The 20,365-nt window shown below is 42.8% G+C and overlaps 1 pseudogene; it reads right to left on the bottom strand.

The window, feature by feature from the left end:
• Positions 1–595: 595 nt before the first annotated feature.
• Positions 596–20,157, bottom strand: LOC139531809 (myosin-7-like; annotated as a pseudogene).
• Between the last annotated feature and the right edge of the window lie 208 nt (positions 20,158–20,365).

The following is a 20,365-nucleotide window of genomic DNA, read 5'->3' as shown; positions in this document are numbered from 1 at the left end:
AAGCTTCTAAAGCCATGCCATCATTTTCTGGAATTTTCCAAGCTGTGTAAAGGCACAGTCAACTTAGTGTATGTAAACTTCTGACCCACTGGAATTGTGATACAGTGAATTATAAGTTAAATAATCTGTTTGTAAACAATTGTTGGAAAAATTACTAACCGACTTACCAAAACTATAGTTTGTTAACAAGACATTTGTGGAGTGTTTGAAAAACTAGTTTTAATGACTCCAACCTAAGTGTATGTAAACTTCCGACTTCAACTGTATGTAAGTAAGGTATTTCTGTTCTTTATTTTTAATGAATTAGCAAAGAAATCTGAAAACTTGTCCTGAACATTTTGCAGAATCAAATAAACCACATATAGGCTATGATTTTTAAAAGTCCAGTATACCTCTAGGGTCAAAATGACACCAGTCTGTAGTCTGAGGGTTCCATGAAACCACACAAATCCTTAATGTTAGGCCAAAAAAACATGATATTGCTCATGGGTGTGGGTAAGTGTTTCCGTTTCTTTAATAAATAATGGTGAATTCCATTCTTCCAAAATCTAGTCTAGAATTCCTGTCTGAATAGAATCAAGCAATACACAGAGGGGATGTTTAAATTGACTTTATTCTTTATTATGCTCATGTTCCATGGAGAATAGAGAAAAAACTAAAGCACTACAGTCAGGAGATTTTCAGAAAGGTCCATCCGAGAGCTTCACTCTTCATCATGTCCTTTCTGTGACACAAGATCGATGAAGGTTAAAATGTAATAAACTACTGTAAACACTAAAAAAACATTCTTACAATATTCTGTGCATTGTTAAATATATATTAAACTATGGGGCTCCTTGTTTGAGTGTATAGAATACACTATAAACATCATGAATAACACTAACTGTGTCTACTAGTAAATTAAAGATTTCACCAAATATTTTAAAAAGCAACAATGTCCTGTATTTATTGCAATAAATCTATCACATTGTAAGTGACCACTGAAACATATATATCATGCTTTTGCATATAAAAAAAAATAACATGACAGGGCACAATATTTCAATTTATAGTTATATGAATGATAGTAAGGTTATTGCAACGAGCATTGGCAGGCGTACAGAAGTTAATCTATCGTTAAACCATCAATACACAATCAAATCATCCTCACAACTGATATCAATTGCAACCATCATTGGCCACCGAATTTTTGCTCCCTACAGCGGATGTCAGCGTTACACGGAACCCAAACCGGCTGTGCGCGTGCTCCATCGTGCGCCATCTTGCATAAATTTGTTTTGTCCTCCCACACCAAACGCGATCACGACACGCAGGTTAAAATATCAAAACAAACTCTGAACCAATCACATTAATTTGGGGACAGGTCGAAAAGCATTAAACATGTATGGCAATTTAGCTAGCTAGCTTACACTTGCTAGCTAATTTGTCCTATTTGGCTAGCTTGCTGTTGCTAGCTAATTTGTCTTGGGATATAAACATTGAGGTCTTATTTTACCTGAAATGTAAAAGGTCCTCTAGTCCGACAATTAATTGACACATAAAACGGTCAACCGAATCATTTCTAGTCATCTCGCCTCCTTCTTGACTTTATATTGCGATTGGCAACTTTCATAAATTAGGTGCATTACCTCCACTGACCTCGTTCGTCTTTCAGTCCCCCACGAACCAATGAGGAGATGGCACGTGGGTACCTGCTTCTATAAACCAATGAGGAGATGGGATATGCAGGACTTGCAGCGCGATCTGCGTCACAATTAGAACTGACTTCTATTTTAGCCCTTGGCAAAGCAGACGCTCGTTGGCTCGTGCGAGCAGTGTGGGTGCAATAATTGAATAATATAGATTTCTAAATTTATTTTGCAACGCTCGTGCATGCGACGCGAGCGGTGTAGTCAGCCTGTTAGCTTGTAGCCCTGATTGCTGCCAAAGTATTTTCATGATATGGTGGGTATTATCATCGGAACAAATTAACTCTGCTTTTTAACAACCATTCCGTACAACCGAAACCAAGTATTTCATTGTTTACCACGGCAATCTACTCTGGCAATGTAACATATTCATATTGTATGAATGGAAAAGTCATGTTGGTGTACTCCTTTTAATTTTTAGTTTCCAATTTCTGTAATCCATTAATGACTTTACTCTTCTAAATAAAATACGGGAACGTTTTCGTGGTTAGGTTGGCAGTGAATAGTAACATTTCAAATTTTGTGTGTATATACGTGATTATTTATTTATTTGCAGATCGTGATAATACTGAATAGTAAACGTTTATCATTTCTTACAGGGATACATTAATTAGGCCAGTTGGCCGGCCTACTGTGGCATATTGTGCTATATTAAAGAAACAATCTCTGAATTGGAAAGAAATGTGGTAGAGAAAGTAATTTGTTATTAATTTCACCAGGAGAGATCATGGTATAATGTTACTTGGCTAGTTAGCTACTAGCTAGCAACACTTGGGCTAGCTATTGTTTGCTTGCTTGCTAGCTAACCTTCTGTTCACAGTATATTTGGCAGAACGAGTCCAGCTATATTGTAACATTTCACCAGAAATATCCTAATTTTATTATTTTCATGTGGTCGCAAGCTAGTTAGCCACGTTTTGGCTAGTTAGCTGTCTGCAGCATCAATGGATGTCTAGCTAGCTAACTTTCTAGCTAACTAGCTAGTTTACTTCTTGGGAAACGATAATTCTGCTAAGTGTATTAGCTAGCCAACATTCATTATACATGACTTGTGTCATCCAACAATTTCTTATTAACTCAAGAATGTAGCTAGCTAGTTAGCTAACTAGTATAAGCTGTTTGAATGACAGCCTCATCACATTTATTGGGAATTTACTGACTGGCTATAGCTAGCTAACTAGTCACATATCTCATTATTTGCATATGAGTGTTCATTATTGACATAAATGTTTAATCCCCATATATATGAGTGTCGTCTCACATCATGTCAGTATAATTTGTTTAATTTCTGATCCAGAAAAGCGCTCACAAAGCCACATTTGTAGCTTGTGTTGCTTGCAGTAAATCATTGTTGTTTTCTTTAAGCTTTGAAATTATGTCCTCCTTGCATTCTATGGCCAGAAAATGACATCTTCAACAAAAAGTAGAAATGACAGCCAAAATGTAATGATAGACAAAAATGCTGTTGTGGATTATTTAATGAAACCTACATGAGCATTATTATTAAGTGTTATGGTTTTTATGGAGACCTTTACCTTTAATCAATTAAATATTGAATTAAAGTGCTTCATTTTATATTGATATGTAGATTGTCTGTCACAGATGTTGCTGCAATCCATTTAACTTTCGTTTACAATGTATTAATTAATTAAAAGTTGATCTTCAATAACTTTATTTTCGCAGAAGAGTAGCCTCGATGTAGGCATAATTTGGCATAATAAGTAATTGTCTGCAATTAAATATGATAACAAAATCCTTGTAATACCAGGATATTCTAGTCTAATCATATTTGTTTAGTTGTTATATGACATTACTCAGTTGAACTTTTTACTATATAGATTTAGTTGTTCTTGATGTTACTTCTTTCGGCGGGAGTAGTGAACACAGACAATGACCATTTCCGATGTCTAGTATCAAGCCGGCTTGGTGCCGTAACGTCATAATAACAGCTAGTCTGCTAGTTTATTCCGGTGTTCCTTTCATTGCAGCCACGGTTAGCACAGAGCTCTGTGTAATCTCCCGGAAGTATCGTTTTAAGGAAACCATTGCTAACACAGTGGTACCTGAGAAGATCAGCTTGTTAGTTGCAATCAACCCTTTATACTTACAAAACAATTGAGGTTGGGTCTGTCATCATACATGGCATAAGGGAGTTTGCAAATTATAACCAATGTAATTATGTTGATTGAAAGAACTGACCTGGGAGCCAGCATCACAACTCTTGGCCTCACTCCTCATCCTTTCCTTTCTGTGACAGAGAGGATAGATAAATAATGAGAACCCTGTTTTCTGGTTGACATTTTACAATGGGGAACATCAACATGTATGTATAGTTACTTAGTAACAATTTATGCATTTATTACTTATTTTCTTCAGGAATAAATGAGTGAATATCGAGAATTGAAATTACCATTAAATAGAGTCCAGATACCAGACGTTAAAACTATTTAAGGTTGAGGCTTTTGTCATAGGAAACTGCAAAATGATAACCTATAAAACATTGTACATTGACAGCAAATTCACTGACCTTGGATCCGGCATCACGACTCTTGGCTCTCATCTTGTTGACCTGAGACTCAGCAATATCAGCCCTCTCTTCTGCCTCATCCAGTTCATGCTGAATCTTACGGAACTTGCCCAAATTGGCATTGGCTTGTTCCTCCTGTGAATGTTTTTAAATATGATTTAAGTTTCCAGCAAACACAACAATTTGAAAATTACAGACGCATCAGTTGGATGATGGAAGGTTTTCTACTTACAGCCTCCTCGGAAGTTCTCTTGTAGGATTTGACCTTAAGCTGCAGTTTGTCCACCAGGTCCTGCAGACGGCTCAAATTTTTACGGTCTTCCTCAGTCTGCACCCAAAAATAATGGACAAACGTTTTTCGTACTGAATACAGTATACATTTTACATTTGATTCTGAACATGTTAATAGTGCACTTTCAACTTAAACTTTATGATGTACCTGGTATGTGAGTTCTTTAATGCGTCTCTCATATTTCCGGACTCCTTTTACAGAATCACTGCTCCTCCTTTGCTCCAGTTCCACTTCAGTCTCTAGCTCTCTCACCTAGAAAGATATTAACGCACCATTTCTAATTACTTTCAATATTGAAGCTAGAAATATGACTAGAAATATGACATGTGATGTTGAATTAATAGAAGAGAATGTAGCTTAGACACTTACTCTGGCCTCCAGCTCCTGGATCTGCTTCTTGCCACCCTTCATGGCGATTTGTTCAGCTTCATCCAGGCGGTGCTGCAGGTCCTTGATGGTCTGCTCCATGTTCTTTTTCATGCGCTCCAGGTGAGCACTGGTGTCCTGCTCCTTCTTCAGCTCCTCTGCCATCATGGCAGCATCAGTAATGGCCTTCTTGGCTTTTTCCTCAGCATTTCTGCACTCCTGCACAGCCTCCTCCACTTCATTCTGAAGCTGGGATGTGTCGCCCTCTAGCTTCTTCTTCTGGCTCAGTAGGCTGGTGTTCTACGCATATATATAAAATGTTATTTGTATATTACCTCTACGTACATCAAGTAGCAGATATTTTAGGAGAACCCTAATTGTTCTATATTACTGTCTTACCTGTGAGTGCAGCAGCTGAACTCTCTCACTAACATCCAGCAGTTCCTGCTCAGCCAGTTTGCGGCCTCTCTCAGTCTGCTCCACCAGGGCTCTCAGCTCATCCAGTTCAGCCTGCATCAGGTTGTTGCGTCTCTCCACAATGGCAATGTTCTCCTTCAGGTCATCATTGCTACGAAGAGCATCATCCAGCTGCAGTTGAGAATCCTGTAGAGAGAATTACTGATTTTACTAGATTTATTGTATTGTTTCACAGTGTGGCTTGGCTTTTTCTGAAGACAAAAGCTATGTTTTTAATTCAATGGTGTGGAAGTAATACCTTCAGATGGGAATGGAGACCCTTAAGCTGCTTCTGGGCCTCGGATGCCTGCCTGTTGGCCTGGCTGAGCTGGATCTCCATCTCATTGAGGTCTCCCTCCATCTTCTTCTTCAGCCTGAGAGCTTCATTCCTGCTGCGAGTCTCTGATTCCAGGGAGCTTTGCAGGGTATCCACAACTCTCTGCTGGTTCCTCTTATTCATCTCCATTTCCTCATCCTTCTCTACCAGCTTCCGTTCAATGTCAGCTTTCACCTGATTGAACTCCAGCTGAGCTCTCAGAATCTTGCCCTCCTCATGCTCTAGGGAGCCCTATGAGAACACAGCCACCCATAGTTAGTAAAATCTTAAAATGTAGTTCTGGTACTTTCACTACCAGTAAATCTTTTCCAATCTCACCTCAGCTTCCTCTAGAGCAGACTGTATCTCAGCCTTCTCCTGCTCCAGCTGTTTACGGATCTTTTCCAGCTCATGGATGCTCTTTCCTCCCTCACCAAGCTGCTCAGTCAGGTCAGAAATTTCCTCTGTGGAAAATATACTTGTACATCAAACATTTTTTGTGATATCTGATCTCTATAACATATCGATCTTCAATTGACTAAGTTATATAACCCAATGATTCTTATGCTCTGACCTTGGAGGTTCTTGTTCTCCCTCTTCATGCTCTCCAGATGATCCAGAGACTCCTCATAAGAGTTCTTGAGTTTGAAGAGCTCCATGCTGAGAGATCTGGCCTCTTTCTGGGAGCTCTCCAGCTCAGTCTGAGACTCCTCAAACTTCTGCTTCCAGTCAGCCAGGATCTGGAAATCATACAGGTATTTTAGGTAGTTGGAATACAGTATATCGTTAAGATAAGATGTACTTTATTGTCCATTAACTTACAAAGAATGGAAATGTGTCTTTGTGCTCAAAACCCAACCCACCGAGACACACAGGTGCTGGAAGCTATGGGTCAGCCACAGTGCAGTGCCCCTGGAGCAATTATTGGGTGTTAAGTACCTTGCTCAAAGGCTAAATGGCAGGCGGTGTAGGATGTAGAATGGTACCAGCAACCCTCCGGTTGCCGGCTAACTAGGTTATCCTGTCTGAGGATGTTGGCACACTTCTCGAACCACTAGGCTACCTGCCACCCCTATCATGTATAATAATGAAGGCTAATAGGACTTGTGTATTCCATATGTTTTTTTTTACCTTGTCAAAGTTCCTTTGCTTCTTGTCCAGAGAGGCAGCAGCTGCATTGGATCTCTCTACATCCACCATGAGATCTTCAATCTCATTCTGGAGTCTGTGTTTAGTCTTCTCCAGGGATGAACATTTAGCATTAACAGCTTCCACAGCTTCCTCTGCATCCTGCAGACGCTGAGCCAGCTTCTTCCTAGATTGGCATAGATGAGAAACACATTTCAGCTGCCTTTTTCTGTCTGAAATACAGTATAATGGTTGTTTAACAGGTAATCAATGTATTATATATTGATCATGTACAGTACATTTGTGTATCGCTCATTCAGCCAAGGTTCAATAGCCTGAAAAGTAAGAGGAAGTAATAAAACATCCTTACTTTGCGTCCTCAAGCTCCTCAGTCTTCTGGATGGCATCAGTTTCATACTTGGTTCTCCACTGAGCCACCTCAGCATTAGCCTTGGACATGCCACGCTGCAGCTCAGACTTGGCCTCCTGCTCCTCCTCATACTGCTCCCTCAACAGATCTGAGTCATGGCGAGCAGATTGCACTGCATGGGCAAGTGCGTTCTTTGCCTGGTAAGGAAATTTAAAAAAGGATCTGTAATTATGCTTGATGATGAATGTAGTTAGATAAGTGCCACTGCATTCTTTGTATAAATACCTTGACTTCCTCCTCCAATTGTCTCTTGAGGTCTTCAATCTGCTGAACGTTGGACTGCTTACCTCTGGTCAGTTGAGAGACCAGAGAGTCCTTCTCCTCCAACTGTCTGGCAAGTTCACCTGTTTTCATGCAATTCAAATTATTTTAAATTATATTACTTAATCAGGAAATTTATTGTGGTTGTTCAATTTATTCTTTTTTGTTAATATACCATTCTCAGTTTGAAGCTTTGCTTTCTGCATGGTGAAATCATTGATGGATCGCTGTCCTTCCTCAGCTTTTGTCCTGTATTCACTCATCTGGTCCTCTAGAGTATGGCACATTTTCTCCAAGTTTGTCTAAAAACAGATTTGTTTTTGAATGACAGAACAGCATCACTAGATTGCATCTTTAAAAAGCATGTATAGATTTTTCTCTTTGATTTACCAATGATACCACATACTTTGGACTTGACAATCTGCTCCATGTTGGAGACCACATCGTCCAGCTCCAACCTGAGCTCACTCTTCTCTTTCTCCAGCTTCTGCTTCACTCTCTGAAGGTTGTCAATCTGTTCTCCCAGGTCAGCCACACTGTCAGCATTTTTCTTCCTCAGAGTGGCAGCTGTAGCCTCATGCTGCAGGGTAGCCTCTTCAAGGTCTCTGCGCACCTTCTGGAACTCAGCCTCCCTCTTCTTGTTCATCTCAATCTGGGCAGCAGTGGCTCCACCAGCCTCCTCCAGCCTCTCACTGATCTCTTCTAGCTCTCTGGCCAAGTCTGCCCTCTGTTTCTCCACCTTGGCACGGGCAGCTCTTTCAGCCTCCAGCTCTTCCTCTAATTCCTCAATGCGGGCCTGAAATGGTAGAAATTCAATTTATCTCGTTCAAATGTGACTTTAAGAATGAAATGTTTCAACAATTGTCTTGAATTACCTGCAGCTCCTTCAGTTTTTTCTGAAGCTGGGCACCCATGGCCTGCTCATCCTCAATCTTGCTGTTGAGTTGGCTCATCTCAAAGTCCTTCCTGATAAGTAAATAACACATTTGAGCACTTTCTGTAAAATAACTATTCATGAGATTTTGTGGGTTGTGATCTTACTTCTTCATTCTCTCCTCCAGCTGCTGCTTGTCATTCTCCAGGTCCATTAGGCTCTCCTGGGTCAACTTTAAATCTCCCTCCAGCTTTCTTTTGGCTCTCTCAAGGTCCATTCTCACCTTCTTCTCTTGCTCCAGAGACCCTTCAAGCTGATAAAGGATATATTAAACAACATTCGGAGTCAGCAATTTACTGTAGCGTATTTTTAGGATATTACTAATTGTGTTGTACTTTTTGTGAATTTACTATTTGATACTCACATCATCAACTTGCTGTTCCAGTTTGGCTTTGGCCTTGGTCAGTGTGTTGACTTTGTCCTCCTCACTCTGCAGATCATCCAGCGTTTGTTGATGAGCCTCTTGCAGAGCCTTCTTCTCCTTGGTCAGCTTGGCAATGATTTCATCCAGAGCTGCCATCTCCTCAGTCAGGTTTTTAACCTAAGGAAACAGAACATTGTCATTACACTTTTATCCAAAATATTTAATTGGAATTTTAACATCACAAGAATAAAGAAAAGCGTTTACCTTGTTCTCTGTGGCATGCTTTTCCTTCTCCACTTTAGCCAGAGTGAGCTCCAGATCATCAATGTCCTTCTTGAGTTCTGAGCACTCATCCTCCAGCTTCCTCTTCTTAGCAGTTAGCTCTGAATTCATCTCCTCCTCATCCTCCAGTCTTTCTGTCAGCTCTTTGGCTTTGGCCTCAAGCTGGATTTTGCTCTTGATCAGACCTTCACATTTCTCTTCAGCATCACCAATAGTGTCTTCTTGCTGTCAATGTGTCAATATATTGTATATATAAGTATTATAAGTATTTTAAGTTTGTTTGGTGGAAAAATGTTTGGACAGCACAAATAATCGACAAATGTACCACTGATTGTATGTATTTAGCAAATCATGTTGCTCTTCTCTCTGTTTTTCTATTTCTCTAGTTAGCTAAAAGCTCATTTTGACAAAGAATGAGAATGCAACAACTGTAGTGCAGTTAAAGTTACTCACAGTTTGGACAGCGAGCTGCAGGTCATTCTTCTCTTGGATAAGGGACACCATCTTCTCTTCCAGCTCTTTTTTACGGGCTTCACTTTTAGCATAAGCCTCTTTAAGCTTCAGGAATTCTTCCTTCATGTTGGCCATCTCCTTCTCAGTCTCTGCTGACTTCAGCAGAGGTTTGATCTTGAAGAACATCTTCATCCAGGGCCAATTCTTGACACCCATGAAGGCACGAATGTTCCATTGGATCACAAGCAAGGCATCCCTGTGAAATTGAATAGAATTATACAGCGTTTTCTTCCTCCACCATATTGTCTGCAGAAGTTGTATCTATTCTTATTCCAACCTGCGGTCAACCATTTTCTGGAACTCAATTCTGGCAAGTAGACCACGTGATCGGGCCTGGAGGCCAGTGATGATAAGAGCGAGACGATCGTCTCTCATCTCCTCAAGGGTACCCAGGAGACCAGCCTTGAAGAACACCTAAAGATACACAAGTTCATAATGTAGTGCTTGTATTGTCTTGTATTTGGCAGGATTGTATTTTTATGCCAGTTGACCATAAATAACTTGAATGTGTTCTCCCCAGATTTACAAAATGTGGTAGTTCTATTTAGATTGATGATTTCATGCCAATTTCTACAAAAATGACACAAATTGACCTCAAGTTGGCCCTGTAATGAGCTAATTATATTTGGCCAAGGCTTTGGATCCGTAGGTAACCGCACCTTTCTGCCCGCATCCTGCCTCCCTGGATCCCGCTGGAAAGACCAGTATCATGTTCTGTTTTTTTACCTTCAGGCCTGCATTTGTGTTGTCCCTCTCCCTTCACATTTCTCACTGTCAATTGTGAATGATAATTCTTCAAGTTTTACCGGTGAAATGTCTTTGCAAAAACTGCATGCCTTTCATTTGATCTCAATCAGTTTCATGGGAATATGCATTTAGATCTTCTAGTCGTGTAGATTGAGCGACTTTTATAGCAGATGGTGTTAACAACCTGTAGCATACCTGTGTTTTTTTTCAACTAAAGTACATATTTTTCTTAGTGGCACGCATTGTTGAATTCTGGCCACATGAGACAAAAATGCAACCATTCGCACAATCCTCCTAAAATCTCATAAGAAATTAGGTGCTGTTTTTTTCTTACAGTAACGTTATACTATGCTATTATAGTCAATTCTGTTATGTACAATACTGTCATTGGGATCTTGCAGACATTGATTCAGCTTTGATCTAACTTTATTAAACAAGAACAATTCGCCAGAGTAGCCTGTTCTCTACGAGTAGAGCAGAGACTGTGCTTGAGTAGAGAATCCCACACATGCGCAGAAGCTTTGGGACCTTTAACCTGGGAAGAGGGGTCCAGAAAAGTCAGATCCACAGCCACTGTTGATTTTAGAACTTCAATCCCAGCATGTTGACCAAGAGTAACACAATTTGGCAAGGTCTTTAAAAACATATACAAAAACAGTATGGCCACAATGCTTTTAATTGCTTATAAGTAGCTAATTTAGATCTGGATCCACCATGCCACATGGTGGCACTATACCAAAGAGTATAACAAACATAAGGAACACTTTCATAATATTGACTTGCCCCCGCCCCCCCCCCCCCGGCACTCTACAAGGTGCCGAAATCATTCCACAGGGATGCTGGCCCAAGTTGACTCCAACGAGATGGCTGGATGTCTTTGGGTGGTGGAACATTCTTAATACACACGGGAAACTGTTAACAGTGAAAAACCCAGCAGTGTTGTAGTTATTGAAACAAACTGGTGCGCCAAGCACCTACTATCATACCCCGTTCAAAGGCACTTCCATTTTTGTTTTTCCCATTCACCCTCTGAATGGCACACGTACACAATTTATGTCTCAATTCTCTTAAAGCTTAAAAATCATCCTTTAACCTGTCTCCTCCCCTTCATCTGCACTGATCAAAGTGGATTTAACAAGTGACATCAATATGGGATCAAAGCTTTCACCGGGATTCACCTGGTCAGTCTGTCATGGAGAGAGCAGGTCCTCGACTTGACCCATTGGTTCTTAATGTTTTGTATACTCAGTTTTTATCTCGACTAGACACAGATGACATGAGGTAAGCATGATCAATGGTATATCAGCACTTATTTCAAAAGGCATTGTTCAGGTTACCATGATAGCGATGTATTGGTAATATTGCTGCTATTTTTCCATCCTGGTCCAACAGGTTGCTTTATTGCTTTTCATCTATTTAGAGAACTTACCTTAGTGTGTCCTAATCTGTACTGGGTATGGTCAATGTCCAGAGAGCCCAACAGTTTTTCAGCTGCCTTCATGTTGTCCATGAACTGACCCTCAGGGATAGCATTTGGATTGAGGATGCGGTATCTGAATTTAAAATCAGAAAGCAAATATCTTAAAAAAGAGAACATTTGAATAGTTACAGTTGAATTTATTTTAGAAAGGAAATTGATGATTATTTTTACCTTTGTTTGAAATCAGCATACAGGATTCTGTTGGGGAAGCCCTTTCTGCAGATCCTGATGCCTTCCAGCACACCGTTACAGCGCAGCTGGTGCATGACCAGAGGATTCTCCATGGCCCCAGGAGTCTTGGTCTCGTTGGGGATGATGCAACGCACAAAATGGGGGTGAGTAGACCTCAAATTGGTCATGAGTTTACCCAAGTTCTCCTGTGAGTATGACAAATGTAGAATTTTCCATCGGTGAATGAGTCTCCAAGTACCTTACGGGTCACCACAGCATTTAATGCTAACATGCCAATCCACAACATACTGGCATCTCAAATTTAGCACAAATATAATACATTTGTTAATATTCTGACATGTGAAAACATCAGAAACATATTGATTTAAGCTCAGATTTACCCTGTGCAATGCAGACACAGTCTGGAAGGAAGAGCCTTTCTTCTTTTTTCCTCCAGCCGCTTTTTCTTCAGGTGCTGTATGATAATGAAATAACTATTCATATATATTATTATGACCACAATTTTGTCTATTTGTATTTATGTTAGTGGTTTGTAGTCTTTGCATATATAAACACATAGTACCTCCTTCTGCACCAGCATAGTTCACAAAGAGGTTGGACAGGAACTTAAGACTTGACTTCTGGAACAGTCCGACCACAGTCTCATTCAGCGGGTCCTTGTTCTTCACCAGCCAGTTACCAATGTTGTAGTCAACAATGCCAGCATAGTGAACCAGGGAGAAATGGGCCTCTGGTCTACCCTTAATAATCCTAGGCTTCTGGAAGCATGCATTTTTGCCCAGATGGGTGTCATACAGCTTAGCTTTGAATGTAGAATCACTGGCCTTAGGAAACATGCACTCCTCTTCAAGGATGGACATGATACCCATGGGCTAGTGGAAGGAATGAATGAAAATAAATTAATGTTAAGGGAAAAGCATAGTGAATAAATATCAGAATAATTTGTCATGGAAGCACATTTATTAAAATTTCCCTTGTAATGTTTGAAATCTCAAAGATTACTTAGGATTCATCATATAAACTTCTGCACAACTGAAGATACCAACCCTTTCAATGAGGTCAATGCAGGCAGCCAAGTCCATGCCAAAGTCAATGAACTCCCAGACGATGCCCTCTTTCTTATACTCTTCCTGCTCCAGCACAAACATGTGGTTGAAGAACTGCTGCAGCTTCTCATTAGTGAAGTTGATGCACAGCTGCTCAAATGTGTTGAACTGAAATAGAAGTTCACAGTTACTTTATCTTGTCTGCTGTAATGTTCTAGATTCCATTTTTATCAAATTTACATCAAACACTCACATCAAAGATCTCAAAGCCAGCAATGTCCAGCACACCAATGTAGTGCTGGCGAGCATTCTTAGTGTCCAGAGTAAGGTTGATTCTTATCACCATCCAGAGGAACATGTTCTCGTAAACTTTCTTTGCCAGTGCACCAATGGAGTAGTACACCTACAAAATATAGAGAAAATAAATTACTGAAACATAGCCTCAACATAAACGTGGGAATTACAGGTATGAAAATATTAGCAACCCTATACAGAAGTGTTAGGCTCAGAATTATTAGCTCCTTGAAATGTAAAACTATTTTGAGACTCACCTGGTCAACATTCTGACCTTTGGTGACCCACTCATTTCCTACTTTGACCCTTGGATGACACAGCCCCTTGACCATGTCAGCAGAGTTCAGGCCCATCAGATATGCAGCTTTGTCAATATCTGGAAAGGCAAAGTAGTATGATTGGAAGAGGCACACTAACTGCTTTTTGATGTTCAGATTGTCACGATCGTCTATAGTAGAGAGTGAGGACCAACATGCAGCGCGTGGAAAGTAAGTCATCTTCCTTTTATTTGAAGAGAACGAACACCAAACGAAACCACTTTACAAAATAACAAAACAGACGAACGTGAAGCTAAACATGAACTAGTGCCTACAAGCAACATAGAACATCGACATAGACAATTACCCACATCAAACGAAAGCCTATGGCTACCTTAAATATGGCTCCCAATCAGAGACAACAGAAATCAGCTGTCTCTAATTGGGAACCCATTCAGGCAACCATAGACCTTCCTAGACAACTACACCCAACATAGACACAGCTAGACACATACACTCAACACAAACCCATACACTACACCCAACACCCCCTTTACCATATAACCACCCAAAACCGACAAAACACAAACATTCCCCATGTCACACCCTGACCTAACTAAAATAATAAAGAAAACAAAGAATACTAAGGCCAGGGCGTGACATAACCCCCCCCTTAAGGTGCGAACTCCGGGCGCACCAGCACACAGTCTAGGGGAGGGTCTGGGTGGGCTTCCTTCCACGGTGGCGGCTCCGGCACTGGTCGTGGTCCCCACCCCACCACAGTCACTAACCGCCTCCGTAGCTTCCTCCAAATGACCCCCCTCCACATTAACCCCACTGAATTAAGGGGCAGTTCCGGACTAAGGGGCAGCTCCGGACTGAGGAACGGCAGCTCCGGACTGAGGAACGGCAGCTCCGGACTGAGGAACGGCAGCTCCGGACTGAGGAACGGCAGCTCCGGACTGAGGAACGGCAGCTCCGGACTGAGGAACGGCAGCTCCGGACTGAGGAACGGCAGCTCCGGACTGAGGAACGGCAGCTCCGGACTGAGGGACGGCCCATGGCTGGCTGACGGATCTGGCTGCTCATGGCTGGCTGACGGATCTGGCTGCTCATGGCTGGCTGACGGATCTGGCTGCTCATGGCTGGCTGACGGATCTGGCTGCTCATGGCTGGCTGACGGATCTGGCTGCTCATGGCTGGCTGACGGATCTGGCTGCTCATGGCTGGCTGACGGATCTGGCTGCTCATGGCTGGCTGACGGATCTGGCTGCTCATGGCTGGCTGACGGATCTGGCTGCTCATGGCTGGCTGACGGATCTGGCTGCTCATGGCTGGCTGACGGATCTGGCTGCTCATGGCTGGCTGACGGATCTGGCTGCTCATGGCTGGCTGACGGATCTGGCTGCTCATGGCTGGCTGACGGATCTGGCTGCTCATGGCTGGCTGACGGATCTGGCTGCTCATGGCTGGCTGACGGATCTGGCTGCTCATGGCTGGCTGACGGATCTGGCTGCTCATGGCTGGCTGACGGATCTGGCTGCTCATGGCTGGCTGACGGATCTGGCTGCTCATGGCTGGCTGACGGATCTGGCTGCTCATGGCTGGCTGACGGATCTGGCTGCTCATGGCTGGCTGACGGATCTGGCTGCTCATGGCTGGCTGACGGATCTGGCTGCTCATGGCTGGCTGACGGATCTGGCTGCTCATGGCTGGCTGACGGATCTGGCTGCTCATGGCTGGCTGACGGATCTGGCTGCTCATGGCTGGCTGACGGATCTGGCTGCTCATGGCTGGCTGACGGATCTGGCTGCTCATGGCTGGCTGACGGATCTGGCTGCACATGGCTGGCTGGCGGATCTGGCTGCACATGGCTGGCTGGCGGATCTGGCTGCACATGGCTGGCTGGCGGATCTGGCAGATCCTGTCTGGTTGGCGGCTCTGGCAGATCCTGTCTGACGAATGGCTCTAGCGGCTCCTGACTGACGAACGGCTCTGACGGCTCGGGACAGACGGGCGGCTCTAATGGCTCGGGGCAGACGGATGGCTCTAATGGCGCTGGGTAGACGGATGGCTCTAATGGCGCTGGGTAGACGGATGGCTCTAATGGCGCTGGGTAGACGGATGGCTCAGATGGCGCTGGGTAGACGGGCAGTTCAGGCATCGCTGTGCAGACAGCAGACTCTGGCCGGCTGAGGCGCACTGTAGGCCTGGTGCGTGGTGCCGGAACTGGTGGTACCGGGCTGGGGACACGCATCTCAGGGCTAGTGCGGGGAGAAGGAACAGGGCATACTGGACCCTGGGAGCGCACATTAGGCCTAGTGCGTGGTGCCGGAACTGGTGGTACCGGACTGGGGACACGCATCTCAGGGCTAGTGCGGGGAGCAGGAACAGGGCATACTGGACCCTGGGGACGCACATTAGGCCTAGTGCGTGGTGCCGGAACTGGTGGTCCCGGGCTGGGGACACGCATCTCAGGGCTAGTGCGGGGAGCAGCAACAGGACGCACAGGACTCTGGGGACACACAGGAAGCTTGGTGCGTGGTTTAGGCACTGGTGGTAAAGGGCTGGAGACACGCACCATAGGGCTAGTGCGTGGAGGAGGCACTGGTTGTACTGGGCTGGGGACTGTCACAGGAGAGTTAGTACGTGGGGCTAATACAGGAGGTGCAGGACTAGGGAGGCGTACAGGAGGCCTGGTTCGTGGGACTGTCATTCCCAGACGGTTAGCACGCACATCAGGACGAGCATGGAGAGCTGACTCAGGTAACATCACATCCCGCACACGCTCTGTCGGGTGGATCTTGTGCCTCACGCACCAACACAGCAGCTCCCTCATTTCACTCTCTTCCAACCTCCCCAATAAATCCTTAACAGTCTCTGTATCATTCCCATTGCTCACCTCCAATATCAGCCCGACTGGCTCAGGTTCCCTCTTAGAGTCCTCACGGGTAGCACGGGAAGTTGACGCAGATCTCCCATCTGGACTCGCCACACTCCCCATGAGCCCCTCCCCAAGAAATGTTTGGGTATTACTCACGGGTCTCCAGCCTTGCTTCCGTGCTGCCTCCTCATATCGCCTCCTCTCGGCTTTCGCTGCCTCCAGCTCAGCTTTGGGAAGGCGATATTCTCCAGGTTGAGCCCAAGGTCCCTTTCCATCCAATTCGTCCTCCCATCTCCAGAAATCCTGTGTAGGTGGGTCCTGTTGCCGTTTCATATGCTGCTTGGTCCTGTGGTGGGGTATTCTGTCACGATCGTCTATAGTAGAGAGTGAGGACCAACATGCAGCGCGTGGAAAGTAAGTCATCTTCCTTTTATTTGAAGAGAACGAACACCAAACGAAACCACTTTACAAAATAACAAAACAGACGAACGTGAAGCTAAACATGAACTAGTGCCTACAAGCAACATAGAACATCGACATAGACAATTACCCACATCAAACGAAAGCCTATGGCTACCTTAAATATGGCTCCCAATCAGAGACAACAGAAATCAGCTGTCTCTAATTGGGAACCCATTCAGGCAACCATAGACCTTCCTAGACAACTACACCCAACATAGACACAGCTAGACACATACACTCAACACAAACCCATACACTACACCCAACACCCCCTTTACCATATAACCACCCAAAACCGACAAAACACAAACATTCCTCATGTCACACCCTGACCTAACTAAAATAATAAAGAAAACAAAGAATACTAAGGCCAGGGCGTGACACAGATACTACTTCATAATGAAGTGAGAGGTTTTAAATCCTCAGCACTCACCCTCAGTGCCATCTGCTTCTGCTTGCTCCTCCCGCTGCTTATTCTTGAACTTCATGTTCCCGTAGTGCATGATGGCACCAGTCAGCTTATAAATGCCATTCTTCTCCTCTTGGGAGAAGCCCAGTACATCAAAGGCATCCTAGTTCCAAAAATGCCATTGTTTTGTATTGGAGAAAGAGTTGGATACAAGTGGGAAATGATCGTATGTACATGTTGTACTCACATCAGTAGCCATTAGCTCATCTGCATCTCTCAACAGCAATCTCTCCTTGGGAGATGAAGGCATAGTCATAGGGATTGCTGGTGATGAGTAGCATCTCTGAAAAGAATTGAACAGCACAGTTTAATTTGTGTTTGGGCTGTGGTATAGGTCAAAACAAGATACACTCAGTATTAGGATTGGGGTCAATTCTAAAATTGGCATTGTGTTATATTATAAATAGACAGGATGGCAAATTAGTCCTAATCAAGTTTTGAAAAACTGCAGCTGGAGATTGATTTGTGTTAATCCAATTTCAGTGTTGCATACTTGCATGGAATTTAAATAATTTCAACCCTCTTATGAAAAAAGGAAACGTTACAACATAAATCACGCTACATTGTGCTGAGGGTTTTACGCTGGAGCATGGGGTAGCACACTCTCTGGGCTCGCTGCACCATACGGATTTAATTGGATTTCATCAGAAATGTTCAGTTTAATCCTGAATTACCTCAACCCTACTCAGTTTGATGATTCAATACTCACCCAGCAGTTCTGGTTTCTTTTGTGACAGGATCTGGTAGAAGATGTGATAGTCTCTCTCAGCCTTGAGCTGGAAAGTTACACGTGACTTCTCCAAAAGATCTGATCAGTATGGGAAAGTGATTTTGGTATTAATGTGTTTCCTGTCAAAGAGATCTGTTCAAGCCTGGGCAAATTGAGTATTGTACTCACAAGTCTCAATGTCAGCAGACGAAAGCTTCCCACTGACTCCAAAATGAATGCGGATGAATTTACCCTGCAAATTATAGTAATAGCATAAATTAATGAGAGCTGGATTCAAGTAGTATTTGTTTTCTTTTTGAATACCTTAGGTGCGCTTGATTGAGCTTGCATGGTGTAATGGAACTGATGGAATACTCCTAAAAGTTTAAATCACACATTTCTGGTAGGCTCAATCAAACACTGAAAGTATGTGAAACAGAACAAATACTTTTTAACCCAGGTCTGGTGCACAGACAGTCCCAAAAGGGAAGATTAGCTGATGGACCTGAGGAAGATTGGCTAACGTCATGACATCAGCTAATGGTTATACAATTCAAATCCAGAAGATAAGATTTGAATGATATTTGACAAACAAACAAGACCAAACTTACGAATCGGGAGGAGTTGTCATTCCTGATGGTCTTGGCATTACCAAAAGCCTCCAGGGCAGGATTGGCCTGGATGATTTGATCCTCCAGGGTCCCCTACAACCCAACAACCACACAGTGTTAAAATGTTGCATTAAAATAAATACTGTAATGAACATATATTGGATTTTGTCAACATACTGTATGTCCATCCAGCCATGAAGAATGTTTAATTTTGGATCGATAATAATGAATATTTGCATTCTTTTTTACCTTTTTTTCTTCTGCTGCACTTTTCTTTCCGCTAACAGCAGCAATGCTGGCGAAATACTGGATGACTCTCTTGGTGTTAACAGTCTTTCCAGCACCGGATTCTCCACTGGGATTTAAAATACAAATGTTGATGTCTCAGAATTTCTCTTAATTTCAAATAGTCTCAAATGGATATAGCCTTTGGTTGATGTACTTACGTGATAAGGACAGACTGATTTTCCCTGTCTGTTGAAAGAGAAGTATCAGTAAATGTGACATTATCCAAATATCATTTGATTTATATAGATGAAAAGGAAAAGTTATATTTTACCTGACAACATGTACTGGTAGGCATTGTCAGAGATGGATAAGATGTGAGGAGGAGCTTCTGTCCTCTTCTTGCCTCTGTATGCATTGACAACAGACTGATCGTACACTGGCAGCCACTTGTATGGGTTGACAGTGACACAGAACAGCCCTGAGTAGGTCTGTCAAAGACAAGGGGATGCATATTTAGTTTAATTCATTTGAATGAATGATTGATTCAATGGAGATATTAGCAGGTCATTACTTACGTAGATCATCCAGGCTGCGTAACGCTCTTTGAGGTTAAACAGCACAGCGGGCTCGTGCAGGAAGGTGAACATCGCCATGTCCTCAATTTTATCAAACTTTGGCGGGTTCTGGGGGTGGACGTCGTCCTCCTTCACAGTAACAGTCTGAAAGAAGAGCAAATTCAATTGTTTTGTTTCATTTTTAAGGTGCAGAGGTGTTCTCATCCTAATTTGAGATTACACACAATATTGAATTGTCACAAATCATCCATTTACATGTAATGCCTGATTTACATAAAGCATTTTCGAGATCTCAAGTTAGGATTCTTCTTTTTGTTGTCTCTTGTGAGAATCATACTTATAGTAATCTATAAAGCGCATAGAGTTATCCTAGTAGGAAAATTAATTATCTTATGATTTTCCATGTGTCCATTTTCCAGGTCATATTCTTCAAAAAAATATTTACCTTTCCAAACTCCGTATCAGCGGTGACTTTAGCACCATCTCTGCTGGTGATTGTGGCCTTGACGTACTCAACCTCAGGGTCAGGCACATAGCACTCTCTCTTTATGTCAAAGGGTCTAGTCTGGCATTCCATACGCTCCTTGTCTGATTTACGCAGAAAGGAAGCTGCGGCGCCAAACTCTGCCATCAAACTGTCCCCCATTCTTAAATCTGTGCAGGCAGGAACAGAGTATTGAATACATACATTGCCTTCAGAAAGCATTCATATCCCTTGACTTATTCCACATATAGTTTTTTTCATCCGGAATTCAAAATGGATTAAATCGATTTAGTGAGTCCATGCAATTTATTATGTAACTTGTTAAGCAACTTTTTATTCCTGAAATCGTTTAGGCTTGCAATAACAAGTG

This window comes from Salvelinus alpinus, chromosome 10 (genome assembly GCF_045679555.1).
Source record: "Salvelinus alpinus chromosome 10, SLU_Salpinus.1, whole genome shotgun sequence".
Classification (NCBI taxonomy): Eukaryota; Metazoa; Chordata; class Actinopteri; order Salmoniformes; family Salmonidae; genus Salvelinus; species Salvelinus alpinus.
Note: the sequence above shows the minus strand (reverse complement) of the source record. Positions and strands in the feature narration are given on the sequence as shown.